This window comes from Stegostoma tigrinum, chromosome 9 (assembly GCF_030684315.1).
Source record: "Stegostoma tigrinum isolate sSteTig4 chromosome 9, sSteTig4.hap1, whole genome shotgun sequence".
NCBI classification, from domain to species: Eukaryota; Metazoa; Chordata; class Chondrichthyes; order Orectolobiformes; family Stegostomatidae; genus Stegostoma; species Stegostoma tigrinum.
This window is the reverse complement of record NC_081362.1, coordinates 27,440,575-27,457,957: the sequence shown is the minus strand read 5'-3', so window position 1 is coordinate 27,457,957 and position 17,383 is coordinate 27,440,575. Positions and strand designations below refer to the sequence as shown.

The 17,383-nt window shown below is 42.2% G+C and overlaps 1 protein-coding gene across 5 annotated transcripts in view; it reads left to right on the top strand.

The window, feature by feature from the left end:
• Positions 1 to 17,383, top strand: part of LOC125455229 (filamin-A-interacting protein 1-like) — a 294,768-nt gene that overhangs the window by 242,468 nt on the left and 34,917 nt on the right. The gene's annotated exons all lie outside the window — the stretch shown is intronic.

Below are 17,383 nucleotides of genomic sequence, written 5' to 3'. Positions count from 1 at the left end.
ATAACTGGAGGTTAATGAATATGATGTTGGAGCCATTATGAAGACATCATGGTTACAAGGAGCGCAAAGCTGAGAACTCAGTACAATGGGATATGTGCCTTTTCAAATGTACAGACAGGAAGGAAACGGTAATGAGGTAGCATTGTAAGTATAAAATGGAATACGTATAATGGCAAGAAATGATCTTGGATTGCAAGATATAAAACCGTATAAGGTAAGAAATAATAATATGGAGAAGACACTATTGGAAGTAATCTATACACCATTCAATAATAAGGAGCTATGGAGGAGGTGATAGCAAAGTGGTATCTTCTGTAGATGAGTAATCCAGAAACCCAGGTCATGTTCTTGGTTTTGGATTTGGATCCACCACAGTAGATCCAGTAAAAATCTAAGTAGAAGTCCACCTGATTCACTAACGCCCTGTCGGGAAGGAAACTGGCATCCTTCTCTGCCCTGTATGTAACTCCAGACCCACAACAATGTGATTGACTCTTTACTGCTACCTGAAATAGCTGAGCAAGCCATTCAGTTGTATCAACCACTACAAAGGAAGGATTGAAACCAGAAAAACCTGACATCTCCTATGACACCAGAAACAACACAATCTTGTTAAACCCTGCAAAACTATCCTTACTAATTGGGAGAGCTATCTAGAAAAACAGACTGACATTGTCATAATCATGGAATCATTTTTTACAAACAACGTCCTAGACAACACCATCACCAGCCTGGCTGTGTCTTGTCCCAGTAGAAGGACAGACTCAGCAGAAATGGCAGAACAATGGTATATAATGGAAAGGAGTTGTCCTAGAAGGTGTCAACAATAGTCCTGTCAAGCACCACTTGCTTAGGAACAACCTACTCACTGCTTCCAGTTTGGATTCTAACAGGACATCTCCGCCCCTGACAACATTACAGCCTTGCTTCAAACATAGATAAAAGAGCTGAATTAAAGAGGAAGTGTCATATTTGAACCAGTGTGGTATCAAGGAACTCTAGCTAAACTGGAATCAGTGGAAACAGGGTAAAAATTCCATTGGTTGGATTCATACTGAGATAAAGGCAGATTGTTGGGAGTTCTTCAGGGGATTGTCTTAGGTCCAGTCATCTTCAACTGCTTTATCAAAGACCTTCCCTCCATTATAAGGTTGCTTGCGAGAGCACACTTGAAAAAATACCTGTAGTAATAAAATCACAGTAACTATCGGCTTCATGGCAGCTGACAAGATGTGCACAGAAAGGCCTACTTCACCTGAGCTCCTGAACACCACAGGTAGCCTTGACTGAAGTGCACACCAGAAAAAATAGCACCACCAACTCATTCAATACTGAATCATACCTTCAGACATGCTCAAAAGCCACAAAAGAATCAGGTCAGCATGTTACAATCAGCAGCTATGCCAATGATCTTTTAAAGAAGATAGGGTTAGGGTTGATGAAAAAACTGCTAACTATAGAGAATTATTTATGTTTTTGATTCATACTTCAGGTTCAAATGAGGACTCATATACCAGGAAAAAATTGGCACAGGCATATAGGGCTGTGCTGCAATTTTTTATTCCTTAGGTAATTATTTCCATCAGGAAGCAGTTAAGTGTGGAGATGGGAGGACCCCTGGTGAACCTACAACAAAGCAGAGCTGAAAGACAGAAGGCACAGTCATCACCATTAATTGATATCTCCATTATGATGGAAAAGAATATAAGGACATAAGAATTAGAAGCAGGAATAGGCACATCAGCCCCTGAACCTGCTCCACCATTTAACATAATCATGGCTGATCTCATCTTAACTCCACTTTTCTGCTTGCTCTCAACAATTCTTCAACTCATTACTAACTAAAAATCTGTCCTTCTCCTCCAAAAACTACTCACTATCCCAGCATCCACCACAATCTGGGATAGTGAATTCCACAGCTTCACGACACTTTGAGAGAAATAATTTCTCCTCATCTGTTTTCAGTCTGCTCCTCCTTATTTTAAAACAATGATCTCTTATTCTAGATTAACCCACATGAAGAAGTATCCTTTCTGAGTCTACTTTGTCAATTCCTTTAGCATCTTATAAACCTCAATTAGGTCTTTTTCCTCCTCTAAACTACACAGGGTATTGGGCTAAACTGCTCAATCTCTCCTCATAAGACATGCCCCTTATCTCTGGAATCAATTTACAGAATCTCCTCTGAACTGCATCCAATACAAGTATATCCCTCCTCAAGTAAGGAGGCGAATATTGTATGCAATACACCACGTCCAATCTCATTAATGCCTTGTACAGTTGCAGCGACACTTCTCTACTTTCATACTTTATTCCTTTAGCAATAAATGACAAAATTCCATTTGCCTGCCTTACTACCTGCTGTAGCTGAAACTGGTTTTCTGTGATTGATGCACAAAGACAGCCAGATCACTCTGCACCCTGGCACACTGAAGTTTCTCTCTATTTAGAAAATAAGTTACTTTTCTATTCCTCTGACCAAAACGGATAATCTCACACTTATCCATGTTAAACTTCATCTGCCTAATTTTGGCACATTCATCGAATATATCCATATTGATTTATAAATTTCTTATTTCTTTATTGCAACTTACTTTCCACCAATTTTAGTGACATCTGCAAATTTATTTATAGTCCTTTCTATCCCAGCATCCAAGTAAAACATCACATTGCCATCAAGCCTGGCCAGCCATTGATGTTCAGTGCAATATCAGCCTCAGAGGTCAGCATTTGCAAATGCTGCTATCAACTCTAACTGAAAAATTGTGACCTCATCCAGCCACCACAATAGTTTCTGGTGCACCAGGGAATACTTGGGAAATCCTAACGATTGGATTCTGAAGCTCATACAAAATAAATTTTATAACAGCGATTTTATTTAAAAGGCATCTGAATGGGTATATGAACAGAAAGGGTTTAGAGAGATATGGGACAAATGTTGGCAAATGGGACTAGATTTAAATAGGGTATCTGATTGGCATGGACGAGTTTGACCAAAGGGTCTGTTTCCATGCTGTATATCTGTATCAATTACTCTAACTTTGAACGTTAACGACCACAAGACATATTTTAAATTGGGTCAAAAGTCACATGCCACTTCACCTGACGAAGGGGCAGCACTCCAAAAGCTTATGATTTCAAATAAATTTGTTGGACCATAACCTGGTGTTGTGTGACTTTTTACCTTGTCCACCCCAGTCCACACACTGGCACCTCCACATCATTTTAAATTGGACACAAGAGGGTCATCTGCATGCTTTCAAATTGGTTCTCACCTTTGCTTTCACATCTTGGTTGAAACCTGAGCTATTTTCAACTGTCCACCATTCAACTCCATGGCCCAAAACAAAGCCAATGAAAACACAAGGCCAGATCATTGGCATTCTTGGTTATAATGTAAGAGAAATGACCAAGATCCTTTGTCATCCACAATCAGGAGTCCTCCTTGCTGAGCTGTAGTCTGTAAAGACTTGTGTTTTACCTGAACATTGAAGAGCTAAACAATTATGGCAGCCCGACCAAGTTAAAAAGAGAATTTCTAGAACTACTCACATGACTTGGGAAGGAGCCAACACTTTATCATACCACCCTAAATCCAACCATGAAACCATGCATTTATTCATTCGATGAAATATTCCACACTCTCTTACATAAGGCCAGAAAGAAGACTGAAGCCATTCTGCAACTGCAGGTCATACTACCAGTCATCCATATCACTTCTAGTTGCTCCAGCATAATGCCTGTATCCAAGTCTAATTGTTCTTTATGCATTTGTGTCAACCTTACATAGCTCAACAAAGCTGTGAAATGGGAAATTCATCATTGACGAATGTTTGTTGAAGCATACAGAGAGCTCAGTCTTCACAAAATTGGATATATTACCACCTTTGGCAGCTCCTTTTAGATGCAGAGTCAAAATAAACATTACTCCCCCCAGAGGATATTGTTTTGACTACTGTTTGGGTTTGTATCAGTAGCCAAGGTCTTCCAATGTACCATGACCTTCATTTGACAGGTCCCCGATGGAATCATACACCACATGGATAATATTCTCATTCATGGCTCCACAACAGTGGAAATTGATACGAAGGCCAAGACATTTTATAGATTGTGGGTCTAACACTTAACCATAAATATGAGATTTCCAAGTCTAGCATGAACTTCTTTGGCAATATTTTTGATGCGTCTGGATCAAGGTAGATCCTCAAATCACAGTTCCCATCAAGAGTTTTTCACCATCCTGTCATTGAATTCCAGCTCAAACATAAGCATAGTTAACCAGCTGGCAAGTCCCTACCCAATTTGGCACACATCAATCAACTGGCACAGAGGGTCCAGAAATAGGATGAGGCTTGGTACTGGAGCAGGCACCAATAACAGGTCTTTAAAATGATTAAGAACATATCCATCCTCTGTCATATGAAACTGTCAACCATTTTTGCAGACAATGCATCCTTCATTATCACAAGATTTTGTTCCAACTCCAATGTGATGGCTTCCAACGATTTGTCTACTAGCCTCTAGGTCAGCAATGGAGCAAAGATACACAGTCATCTGGGAAAGAAGTCCTGTAGTCACCTGGGCATGCAAAAGGCTCAGGCCTCAAGATTACATTGCAGGAAGATCAAAAGCCATTGGTGACCTTCCTTAACATCAAAGAGCCAGAAAAGATACTACCTTGAATCCAATAGCTCCAATGATGTCTTATGTGTTTTGCCATCAGCAAGGACATTTTCTAAGACAAGCTCTAAACCAGACCTGACGCTTGATCTACATTCCTGTAAGGATGCCTGAACTGATTTGTGTCTACTCTATTGAGGAAATTGAGTCCTATATTTCCTTGTTAAACATAATCCTCATTGCAACCTGTCAGAAGCTGGAAGAGCTTTGTAGAGCTGATGCAAAACACACACATTCCCGAAGTATTATGTCTTGGGAAAGCTTACATACGTTCTCACTACTTGCATTCTAAAACACTTGGCTCTATTCACCCTGTGCTAGTTTGCCTGTAGCTTGGGTAGCAATCCCAAGATAATTACCTTGGAGATTCCCCTTTTAAATTTAGATGACATTTGTTCAAAATCTTTTAGCAGAAAATTGAATCCCTCCCATCTCAATTCAAGTTCCTCTCCATCCCTGAGAAAATCTCTTTAATTCTGGTACTGAACAGGCATCAAAGACTTGGGACTCATGTACATAGCAAAACAGCATTGTATGTATTCCCTTGAATTGTCCTATCCCTTACCGATATTTTGTATTGCCTCTGCCCACTGATTGGTTTCCTGTATCATGGTGCTGTGGTCTGTTTACTCATCCTCAGTCCCTACTCTCATAAATATAGGTTGCAACAATCTTGTAACTGTTAAACTGTTCAAGGGCTGGGGCACCTCGAATGCTACCCCATACTTCTCTCACCTGCAGTCCTAGCCTCAGCATGGACTTGGACTTTTGGCCTCAGTGCAGACATAGCATGGCATCCACTCTGTCTGGTATGACATCCTCTTGGCATGGCATAGTGTCTTCCTGGTCTGGCATGCTGGTCCCGTGGTGGTCATGGCGATTTTTCAGTGACTCAACGTGGCAGTCTTTTGGCCCACCATGGTATCCCCTCGGCCTGATGTGATGATCTCCCAGTCCTCGTTGCTGTTTCCCGGGCTGGCAGTCTCTCATAGCTTAATGTAGTGATGTCCCAGCGGATTTGGTGGTCTTTCAGCCCACCGTAGCCTCAGCTTCCAGCCTCGGTGATTCAAGGTCCAGCAGAGACTCGAGGCAAGGTCCTAACTAGGTTGGGACAGATTGTTATTCTGAACTTTATATTCTTTATTTTTCTAATTTATTCCTATGATCTGTATTGCTGAACTTTTTGCTTCCTCATTTTTAGAATTTTCTTTTCCTAAGAACTTGGACCGAAGAATCTGTACCTAGATACCTTGTACCTAAAATGGTACCATAAGTGGTGACTTGTATATTTGTTCACTATAATCATTTGAGTACATGTGACAATAAAGGTGATTCAATTTAGTCACACCCGCCTGTACCTAATTGCGAGGTGAAGAGGTGAACAGGTAGTGCATGATGTGGGGAGGCATGGGATCATTGTAATAATGACGCTGCACATGCTTTAATTTTTTCTTTGATCTGACTGGGGTTCCCACTTATGCACCTTGCGATTCATTGGCAAGAAAACTATACGCTGACAAGCCCCAGAAATGACAAACCTCAGCTGCCATTCCAATGTTGTTTGTTAAATAATGTCACCCACCAGCACTAATCCCAGTGCCAAAAATAAAACAGTCCACTAAATTCCTGCATACATGTGACTACACTTGCTGTCAATGAAAATTCAGGTCTGCTGATTGTGGTATGTGTGAGCATGTGAACGTAAAAGATAGTGTATCTCATGGCCTTTACTAGGTAAATGCATATGCACTCCAATCGATATATTTCATATGTTTACATGCTTGGTGAATTGTACTTGCATTTCATAACATCTTGCATTGAAATATGTTAGTCGTTCTGGCAGGAGTCCTTTATATGGGTCATGAAAGCTTAGGCATTCCCATAGCTGCAGCTGCTCAAAAAATGCAGTCCAAGTAATCAGAGGTGCTCATATCTTTGCCTGCCTTTTCACTCTTCATTTTGTGGATTTGCAATGGGTTTCAGACAAGATTTTTACACCTTTATAAAAAAGCATTCATGAGATGTGGGTGTCGCTGGCTGTGCCAGCATTTATTACCCTCCAATTCACCCTGGAGAAAGTGGCAATGAGCTACCTGCTTGAACTGCTGCAGTCCCTGTGCCCTTAGGGAGAGAACGCCAGGTGGGCAGAGGAAGCTCTTCAGTGATACTTTCAAGGCTTCACTGGTGAAGTGCAATATTCCCACAGATACCTGGGAACCACTGATCCAAGGCTGTCCAAAGTGGAGGAGGAGCATCAGGGAAGGCCTCAAGTCCCTCGAGACTTGCCATCAAGGAAAAAATGGAAGCAAGGCAAAAACAGCACAAGGAGTACATTTCCACACTGATGTCCCACCCACTCCTTCCTGTGATCACCACCTTCACCAAGTATAACACAGCCTATGGTAGCAGCATGTCTGTATAGCCAACTACGGACTCCCCCTGAGAGTGGAAGAGAGTCATCCTCTTTTGCGAGGGACTGCTGCTGATAACATAGAACATAGAACATAGAACAGTACAGCACAGAACAGGCCCTTCAGCCCACGATGTTGTGCCAACCATTGATCCTCATGTATGCACCCTCAAATTTCTGTGACCATATGCATGTCCAGCAGTCTCTTAAATGTCCCCAATGACCTTGCTTCCAAAACTGCTGCTGGCAACGCATTCCAAGCTCTCACAACTCTCTGGGTAAAGAACCCGCCTCTGACATCCCCTCTATACTTTCCTCCAACCAGCTTAAAACTATGACCCCTCATGTTAGCATTTTCTGCCCTGGGAAATAGTCTCCTGCTATCAACTCTATCTATGCCTCTCATTATCTTGTATACCTCAATTAGGTCCCCTCTCCTCCTCCTTTTCTCCAATGAATAAAGTCCGAACTCAGTCAACCTCTCTTCATAAGATAAGCGCTCCAGTCCAGGCAGCATCCTGGTAAACGTCCTCTGAACCCTCTCCAAAGCATCCACATCTTTCCTATAATAGGGCGACCAGAACTGGATGCAGTATTCCAAGTGCGGTCTAACCAAAGTTTTATAGAGCTGCAACAAGATCTCACGACTCTTAAACTCAATCCCCCTGTTAATGAAAGCCGAAACACCATATGCTTTCTTAACAACCCTGTCCACTTGGGTGGCCATTTTAAGGGATCTATGTATCTGCACACCAAGATCCCTCTGTTCCTCCACACTGCCAAGAATCCTATCCTTAATCCTGTACTCAGCTTTCAAATTTGACCTTCCAAAATGCATCACCTCGCATTTATCCAGGTTGAACTCCATCTGCCACCTCTCAGCCCATCTCTGCATCCTGTCAATGTCCCGCTGCAGCCTACAACAGCCATCTATACTGTCAACGACACCTCCAACCTTCGTGTCGTCTGCAAACTTGCTGACCCATCCTTCAATCCCCTCATCCAAGTCATTAATAAAAATTACAAACAGTAGAGGCCAAAGGACAGAGCCCTGTGGAACACCACTCACTTCCAGGCAGAATATTTTCCTTCTACTACCACTCGCTATTTTCTGTTGGCCAGCCAATTCTGTATCCAGACAGCTAAGTTCCCCTGTATCCCATTCATCCTGACCTTCTGAATGAGCCTACCATGGGGAACCTTATCAAATGCCTTGCTGAAGTCCATATACACCACATTCACAGCTCGACCCTCATCAACTTTTCTAGTCACATCCTCAAAGAACTCAATAAGGTTTGTGAGGCATGACCTGTCCCTCACAAAGCCATGTTGACTGCATTTAATCAAGCCATGCTCTTCCAGATGGTCATAAATCCTATCCCTCAGAATCCTCTCTAACACCTTGCAGACGACAGACGTGAGACTTACTGGTCTGTAATTGCCAGGGATTTCCCTATTTCCTTTCTTGAAGAGAGGAGTTACATTTGCCTCTTTCCAGTCCTCAGGTACGATTTCAGTGGAGAGCAAGGATGCAAAGCTCTTTGCGAGTGGCGAAGCAATTGCATTTCTCGTTTCCCAAAGCAGCCGAGGACAAATCTGGTCCGGGCCTGGCGACTTGTCAATCTTAATGTTTGTCAAAATTTTCAGCACATCAGCTTCCTCTATCTCTATCCATTCCAGCATGCACACCTGCTCTTCAAAGGTTTCATTCACTACAAAGTTCGTTTCTTTTGTAAAGACAGAAGCAACAAACTCATTTACGGCTTCTCCTACCTCCTCAGACTCCACACACAAGTTCCCTATGCTATCCCTGATCGGCCCTACTCTTTCTTTGACCATTCTCTTATTCCTCACATAAGTGTAAAATGCCTTTGTGTTCTCCCTAATCCATTCTGCCAAGCCTTTCTCGTGCCCCCTCCTGGCTCTCCTCAGACCATTTTTGAGCTCTTTCCTCGCCTGCCTGTAATCCTCTAGAGCTGAGCTTGACCCTAGCTTCCTCCACCCTATGCAAGCTACCTTCTTCCTTTTGACGAGAAGCTCCACCGCTCTCGTCATCCAAGGTTCCTTTATCGTACCCCTTCTTGCCTGCCTCAGAGGGACATATTTATCTACATATCTGAAGCCCTCCCTCCTACACCAGCTGCGCAGCCACGTGTTAAGCTGCGCCCGCTCCCTGTCCCTCGCCTCGCTATCTCGGGGCACCGCTGGTAAACTAGAGAACACTACTCTGTATGTCCTGCTTTGCAGCTTCCATCCTAACTCCCTGAAATCACTTTTTACATCCCGATCAGAGATATCCCGGACCCTGGCACCAAGGAGGCAACATATTCCGGGAATCCTGATCCTGACCACAAAAATCGCCTGTCGATTCCCCTAACTATCGAGTCCCCTACCACGAGTACTTTTCAATTCTGCCCCCTTCCCTTCTTTGCCAGTGTCAGGCGCAGTGCCAGAGAACTGACTACTATGGCTTTCTTCTGGTAGGTCATCCACCCCAGTATCCAAAACGGTATACTTATTGCTGAGGGGAATGCCCACAGGGGATCTCTGCACTGTCTGTCTGTTCCCTTTCCTCCCCCTAACTGTAACCCATCTATCCTTCTCCTGAGCCTTAGGAGTGACCAACTCCTGGTAACTCCTCTCAATTACCCCCTCTGCCTCCCGAATGATCCGTAGTTCATCCAGCTCCAGCTCCATTTCCCTAACACAGTTTTCAAGGAGCTGTAGTTGGGTGCACTTCCCGCAGATGTAGCCAGCGGAGACGTGAGCCATGTCTCCCACTTGCCACATTCTGCAGGAGGAGCAAGCAACTGCCCTAGCATCCATACCCCACTTATCTGAACACCCACTCAGTACTAAAGTAGAAAGCTTAGTTCAAGTTGCTATAAAATTAACAACCAACTTATATTCAATAGAGAAAGTTTAGAATGAGCCTTACCTTATTAACTAGGTTAGAGGAGGAGGGTGGGTGGGAGATAAGGAGGAAATTCCAGGACACTGACAAAGAGATACTGAAAGACTGATGATACATTTCCAAATTAGGATGGCGAATGGCTTGGAGAGGAACTTGCAAAGGGAGGTTTTCCGTGTGTAGAAAGAAGCAGTTGTAGGTTTGGAAGATGCTGCCTAAGGAACCTTGGTGAATTCCAGCTTCTGACCCTACTACTACTGAGCATCAATGGTGGAGAGACTGAATGGTTGTGGATGTGGAGCCAATCAAGTTGGCTGTTTTGTCCTGAATGGTGTCAAGTTTCTTGAAGGTAATTGGAGCTGTACTTATCAAGACAACTAGGGAGTGTTCAATCATACTCTTGACTTTGCTTTGTTAATGGACAGGCTTTGGAGACTCAGGAGGTGAGTTACTTTCTGCAGGATTCCAAATCTCTGACCTACTCTTGCAATCGTTGTATTTATATGATTTGTCCAGTTTGGTTTCTGGTCAATAGAATGCCCAGGATGTTGATAGTGGGGTATTGAGTAACAGTAATGCTATTGAAATGTAAAGTTAGAATCCAGTGGAGATTTATTGCAATTCAATAATATACATAAATATTACATTAAGGCACATTAATCTTTGGGCTCACATTAATTTTGTGGGATTACAAAGAGCAACATGCCTCCACAAGTAACGTCATGCTTCAGATAATCCAAGTTGAAATGGCATAAGAGACTCTTACACCCACAAGTCACATGTTATGATTGTATGATATCATGAGCTTATCTCTTTAAAGTATACTGATTGTGAGGCACAACACAACAGCTGCCACATCAGCTGAGCATTTCCAGTACTTGCCTTTTCTTCATCAGATTGCAAACAGTTGCATTATTTTACTTTTATCCTGTATCATCAGTCCTTCAGTATCTCTTTGTCAATGTCATGGAATTCCCTCCTCATCGTTATCAGCAGCAGTCCCTCGCAGAAGAGGATGACTCTCTTCCACTCTCAGGGGGAGTCCGTAGTTGGCTGTACAGACTGATGCTGCTACCACAGGCTGTGTTTAATTCTGTCAGGACTTAACTAGTCTGAATGGAGTGATCTCGGTCTAGAGTTTCTACTCGTTTGTATTGGTCTTATTTGCATTTGTCACACGTAGTCAGCCAAAGCAGCATAACATATTGCTAAATTTTAAATGCATGCAATGTCTTTAACACTGGTTCAAATAACATTGTATTGAGGGAACTTTGCCACCAGATCAAATTAATGGTCCAGTAACTTTGTGCCTGTTCAAGGAGGATTTTCAAATTAAGCTAGATATGCAAACATAAACCTACTAGTTGGTAAGTTTTTATAACATTTAAGTAAAATATTAAATTACTAAGAAACTGTCTGCTGTAATGTAACTAATAAAAGACTATGCTTAATTTTTTTAAAAGTCATTTTTATTTAAAATCAGTATACTTACAGGTGTGGGCGATATGGTAGCATAGTGGTTAACACTGCTGCTTTACAGGGAGCCGAGTGCGATTCCAGCCTTGGGCGATTGTCTGTGTTGAGTTTGCATGTTTTCCTTGTGTCTGCATGGGTCTTCTCTGCGTGATCTCGTTTCCTCCCACAGTCTGAAGATTTCCAGGTTCAGTGGATTGGCTTTGCTAAATTGCCCATTGTGCCCAGAGATGTGCAGGCTAGACATATTAGCCATGGGAAATGCAGGGTTACAGAGATGGGGTGGGTCTAGGTGAGATGTTCTTCAGGAGGTCAGTGTGGACTTGACGGGCCAAATGGCCTGCTTGGGTTGTAGGATTGCATGATTCTGTGGTGTACTAGATACTTCATAAAAAATGCTTTTATTTTTGATAAATCTATTTTACCCTGCATTAACAAAGCTGTACCATATTACCATTTATCAGAGACTTTTTCAATGCCAAGATAAACAGCAATATCCTATTATGCTGCTTGATTGCACTAGTTCATGGATACTTTCTTGTGTGATTTTTCAAATGCAAGTTTAGGCATAAGTTTGAACTTTAACTTAAGCAAATCATTATAATTTCAAGCAAAGTGCAACCTGATGCTGTTTGTATCCAACTGGAAACCATTAATTTGTACTCTTTCTGATCTAAATACAAGGATGGGTAAAGATTGTTGTTAAGCAAGGGAAATGGGTGAACACATTAAAAGCAAACACTTCCAGAAATCACAGTGAGATGTGAAATTAATGTTTTAGAGGAAATTGGGGTTGAATAACTGATCTGCAACCTGCCTTTCCAGCACTGAATGCTACCACATAACATGCACAAAACAACTTAACAGGAATATCCAATATTGTTAAAAGATACATTTAGAGCCAATCACAGGATTACAGAACTCAGAACCACAGTATTGTTACAGTGCAGAAGAAGGTCATTCAGCCCAGTGTGACTCCATTGGTTCTCAGAATGAGCATCCTGCCCTTCCCCTGTAGCCCTGCACATTATTTCTATTCAAATAATCATCCAATTGCTTCTGGAATGCTTCAGTTGAACCTGCCTCCACCATGTTTACAGTCAGCGCCTTTCAGATCTGAACCACTTACTTGTGTGAAAGAGCTTTACTTTGACATCTCATCTACGTATTTTGCAAATCATTGTAAATCTGTGCCCTATTGTTCTTGATCCTTTTCTGAGCAGGAACCAATTCTTACTGATTCTGTTTACCAGGCCCAGCTTCTTTTCTGGTTGAACTGTACACATTCTGCTATCCAAAATTCTCCTGAACACCATCTAAGAATGCTTGCCCTCTCTGCTGTTAACATTACCTCTCTCCCAGTAAATTAACAGCAACTGAAGTTTCCCATTGTAACTACTCTATAATGCCTGAGCCTCTCTGAAATTTTCCTGCATATTTGTTCTTCTATATCTTGCCCAAAGATTGATGGCCTACACAAGGCATGTAAATCTTCCTTAGCCCCAGACAAACCAACTTTGTCATTGAACCCTTCAGGCATCTTCTTTATCCAATGCTGAAATAGTCTCCTTTACCGGCATCAGAGACTGAGGGACGACCTGAGAGGTTCATGAAATCATGAGCAGCACAGATAGTGTGAATAATCAATATATTTTCCCAGGGTGTGGTAATCCAAAATTAGAGGGTATAGGTTTAAGGTAAGAGGAGAAAGATTTAAAAGGGATCTTAGGGGCATTTTTTTGACGCAGAGGGTGGTTCATGTATGGAATGAGCTGCCAGAGGAAGTGGTGGAGGCTGGTACAATTAGAACATTTAAAAGGCATCTGGATGGGTACATGAATAGGAAGGGTTTAGAAGGATATAGGCCACATGCTGGCAAATGGGACTAGATTTATTTAGGATATCTGGTCAACATGTGCGAGTTCCATGCTGTATAACGCTCTGACTCTATTTGTTTGTTTTATCATTCTATTGCTCTACTCATTTGCACGCACAACTGGGGGGAATGTGGATTATGTTTGAAGTCCAGCTTGCTAATTTACTCAGAGATAATGGGAACTGCAGATGCTGGAGAATTCCAAGATAATAAAATGTGAGGCTGGATGAACACAGCAGGCCAAGCAGCATCTCAGGAGCACAAAAGCTGACGTTTCGAGCCTAGACCCTTCATCAGAGAGGGGGATGGGGAGAGGGAACTGGAATAAATAGGGACAGAGGGGGAGGCGGACCGAAGATGGAGAGTAAAGAAGATAGGTGGAGAGTTGCAATGGGAGAGAGATTCCCTGAGGTTGGTCCGGAGGGAGGAGGGTAACTTCTTCAGGTTAGGCATCCCTGGAAGAGGCTTCGCAGTGAGGTTAAAATAGTATCAGAGATAATGGGAACTGCAGATGCTGGAGAATTCCAAGATAATAAAATGTGAGGCTGGATGAACACAGCAGGCCAAGCAGCATCTCAGGAGCACAAAAGCTGACGTTTCGAGCCTAGACCCTTCATCAGAGAGGGGGATGGGGAGAGGGAACTGGAATAAATAGGGACAGAGGGGGAGGCGGACCGAAGATGGAGAGTAAAGAAGATAGACGGAGAGTTGCAATGGGAGAGAGATTCCCTGAGGTTGGTCCGGAGGGAGGAGGGTAACTTCTTCAGGTTAGGCATCCCTGGAAGAGGCTTCGCAGTGAGGTTAAAATAGTATCAGAGATAATGGGAACTGCAGATGCTGGAGAATTCCAAGATAATAAAATGTGAGGCTGGATGAACACAGCAGGCCAAGCAGCATCTCAGGAGCACAAAAGCTGACGTTTCGGGCCTAGACCCTTCATCAGAGAGGGGGATGGGGAGAGGGAACTGGAATAAATAGGGAGAGAGGGGGAGGCGGACCGAAGATGGAGAGTAAAGAAGATAGGTGGAGAGTTGCAATGGGAGAGAGATTCCCTGAGGTTGGTCCGGAGGGAGGAGGGTAACTTCTTCAGGTTAGGCATCCCTGGAAGAGGCTTCGCAGTGAGGTTAAAATAGTATCAGAGATAATGGGAACTGCAGATGCTGGAGAATTCCAAGATAATAAAATGTGAGGCTGGATGAACACAGCAGGCCAAGCAGCATCTCAGGAGCACAAAAGCTGACGTTTCGGGCCTAGACCCTTCATCAGAGAGGGGGATGGGGAGAGGGAACTGGAATAAATAGGGACAGAGGGGGAGGTGGACCGAAGATGGAGAGTAAAGAAGATAGGTGGAGAGTTGCAATGGGAGAGAGATTCCCTGAGGTTGGTCCGGAGGGAGGAGGGTAACTTCTTCAGGTTAGGCATCCCTGGAAGAGGCTTCGCAGTGAGGTTAAAATAGTATCAGAGATAATGGGAACCTCAGGGAATCTCTCTCCCATTGCAACTCTCCACCTATCTTCTTTACTCTCCATCTTCGGTCCGCCTCCCCCTCTCTCCCTATTTATTCCAGTTCCCTCTCCCCATCCCCCTCTCTGATGAAGGGTCTCGGCCCAAAATGTCAGCTTTTGTGCTCCTGAGATGCTGCTTGGCCTGCTGTATTCATCCAGCCCCACACTTTATTATCTTGGATTCTCCAGCATCTGCACTTCCCATTTTCACTGACTCATACCCAATTCTGAGGCTGGAAGACTGTGTAGAAAAAGTACGATGAGCCACTTACATCACAAAGTTGGATTTACTTTGCAGTTACTGACAGGCACCTTTGTCAGAGAGAGTGAAAGAAGTTTCTGCTTTTGTAATGGCAAATGGGTTATATAATTTAAAGTAATGCCCTTTGGGATGAAAAATGCACCAGTCACTTCTCAAAGGCTTATGAACAGAGTTGTTGCAGGATTGACTAATTGTGCTGTTTATATAGATGATTTAGTGATCTTTAGCCATTCATGGAAAAATCACAGAGCATTTGGCAGACTTTTTGAGAGACTATGGAAGGCAAAGTTGGTCATAAACATGGCAAAAACAGAATTCGCAAAGGCAGAAGTAGCATTCTTACGGCACATCATTGGAACTGGAAGGATAACACTGAAGAACGGAAGACAAAGGCCATCAAGGAATTGCCAAGACCATCCCTGAAGAAGCAAGTGCCATGACTTTTAGGATTGAGCAGAATCTACTGGAAATTTGTACCAAATGTTAGTAGCGTAGTGGCACCATTGACAGATCTATTAAAAAAGAACACAAAATTTCGCTGGACAGAACAATGCCAGGAGGCATTTGAGAAATTAAAAGCAGTGTAAACCACCACACCAGTTTTAGCCACAACAATTTTTTAAAATACCCTTCAAAGTCATCATTGACTCAAGTGATGTAGTTGGTAGAGCTGTGTTGTTACAGAAGGATGACTGTGGAATTGAATGGCCAATCAGGTATTTTTCAAAACAAAACTCAATACTCTCCAGAAAAAAAATTCAACCATCAGAAAAAAGTTATTGAGTTTGGTAATGGCTTTTCAACATTCTAATATTTACTTTGCAAACAATGCATCAGGAGTGATTGTGTATACTGATCACAATCCTTTGACTTTTCTGAGAAGGTTTAAGGACAAGAACACCAGATTATTTCATTGGTGTCTCATGTTACAAGCATTTAATTTACAGCTTGTACATGTTATACAGACGCTTTATTGCAAGTTTTAGAAAAGTCAACACAAGATTGAAACGATAGTGTCCAGTTTTGTGTATATAATCAGCAATGCATCAAGTAATATAATGGAGTTAAGGTCGTAACAGGAAAAAATCCATCTTTTCAGAACGATGATTCATTTTTTTCTTGGCACAGGGCGGTGTTGCGAAATTGGGTGGAGTACTTGTGATTGGGAGGAAGCAACTTAGAATTGGTGTTTGTAAAATGCTAGGGGGAAAGCATTATGTGGCCCCTTTAAAAGATGAAGTGCTTTTTCTATGCTTAGGATTTAAAATGGATGTTTATGAGTAGCAGCATGAAAGTTTGCATCTACACAGATCATCTGAACTGAAACATTTGTTTTGAAAGGCTGTACAGTTAGCAAGCCACGCAGCAGTTTTTACCAAGTCAGGTTTTGTATTTAGCCAATCAATTTGAAACAGGCACTTAGATACCAAAAGACTATTAAACTTAATTCTGATGGTTTTGACAACATAGGACCAATCCTATTGTAAGAAATATTGATACTTCATCAAAGGTGTAAAAAGAGAATTGTTTACAAAGCCTAAGAGCTAACTGCCATCCACTAGAACTAACAGTCCTCAACTCTCAAGACAGAATTATTGGTTGTCACAGACTCCTCTATGTCTTAGAGAAAGCACCATCTAAAGAACAAAAGTTCCCATGGCACAACTAGTAAATATTTCTGACAGAAGAATCAAAGAAGGCACAGAATAATCTGGAATACACGTAACCTGGCTGTAATTCTGAGAGACTAAATTCTACTTTCATTAAATAAATGTGACTTGTATTTATTAGAACAGCATACCAATAGAATCTTGTTTTATTCGGGAACTGTTAGTAGCTACAAAGGGTTCATTCGGTTTGTTAATAGATTAGTTAATTTATTCACTGTTAGAGTTGGATAAATAAATTGGTACTTATTGATTTTAAATTGAATCTCAGGGAGTTATTAACAACTAGAAATTGCTGAAAGGCAGATTACACTACTTTCACACTCCTTTCTCAAATTAATGGGTGATGTGCTCCTCTGGATGTTTTGCTTTTAGTTCTCAGAGGCAGGGGTTCATCCTTCGCTTTATAACATAACACACTTGACGGCTGTGCTGGATAATCAGGGAGAATCATCAGTCAATGATAATAGTGGATGTACCTATTGGCACACCTTCTGAAATAACTATCGGTTCTCATTTCTTGGTAGATTCAGAAATGTCACAATAAAAAATTTTGAGCTGGTGAGCATGGAGCTAATTTTGATAATTGTTTAATCTTA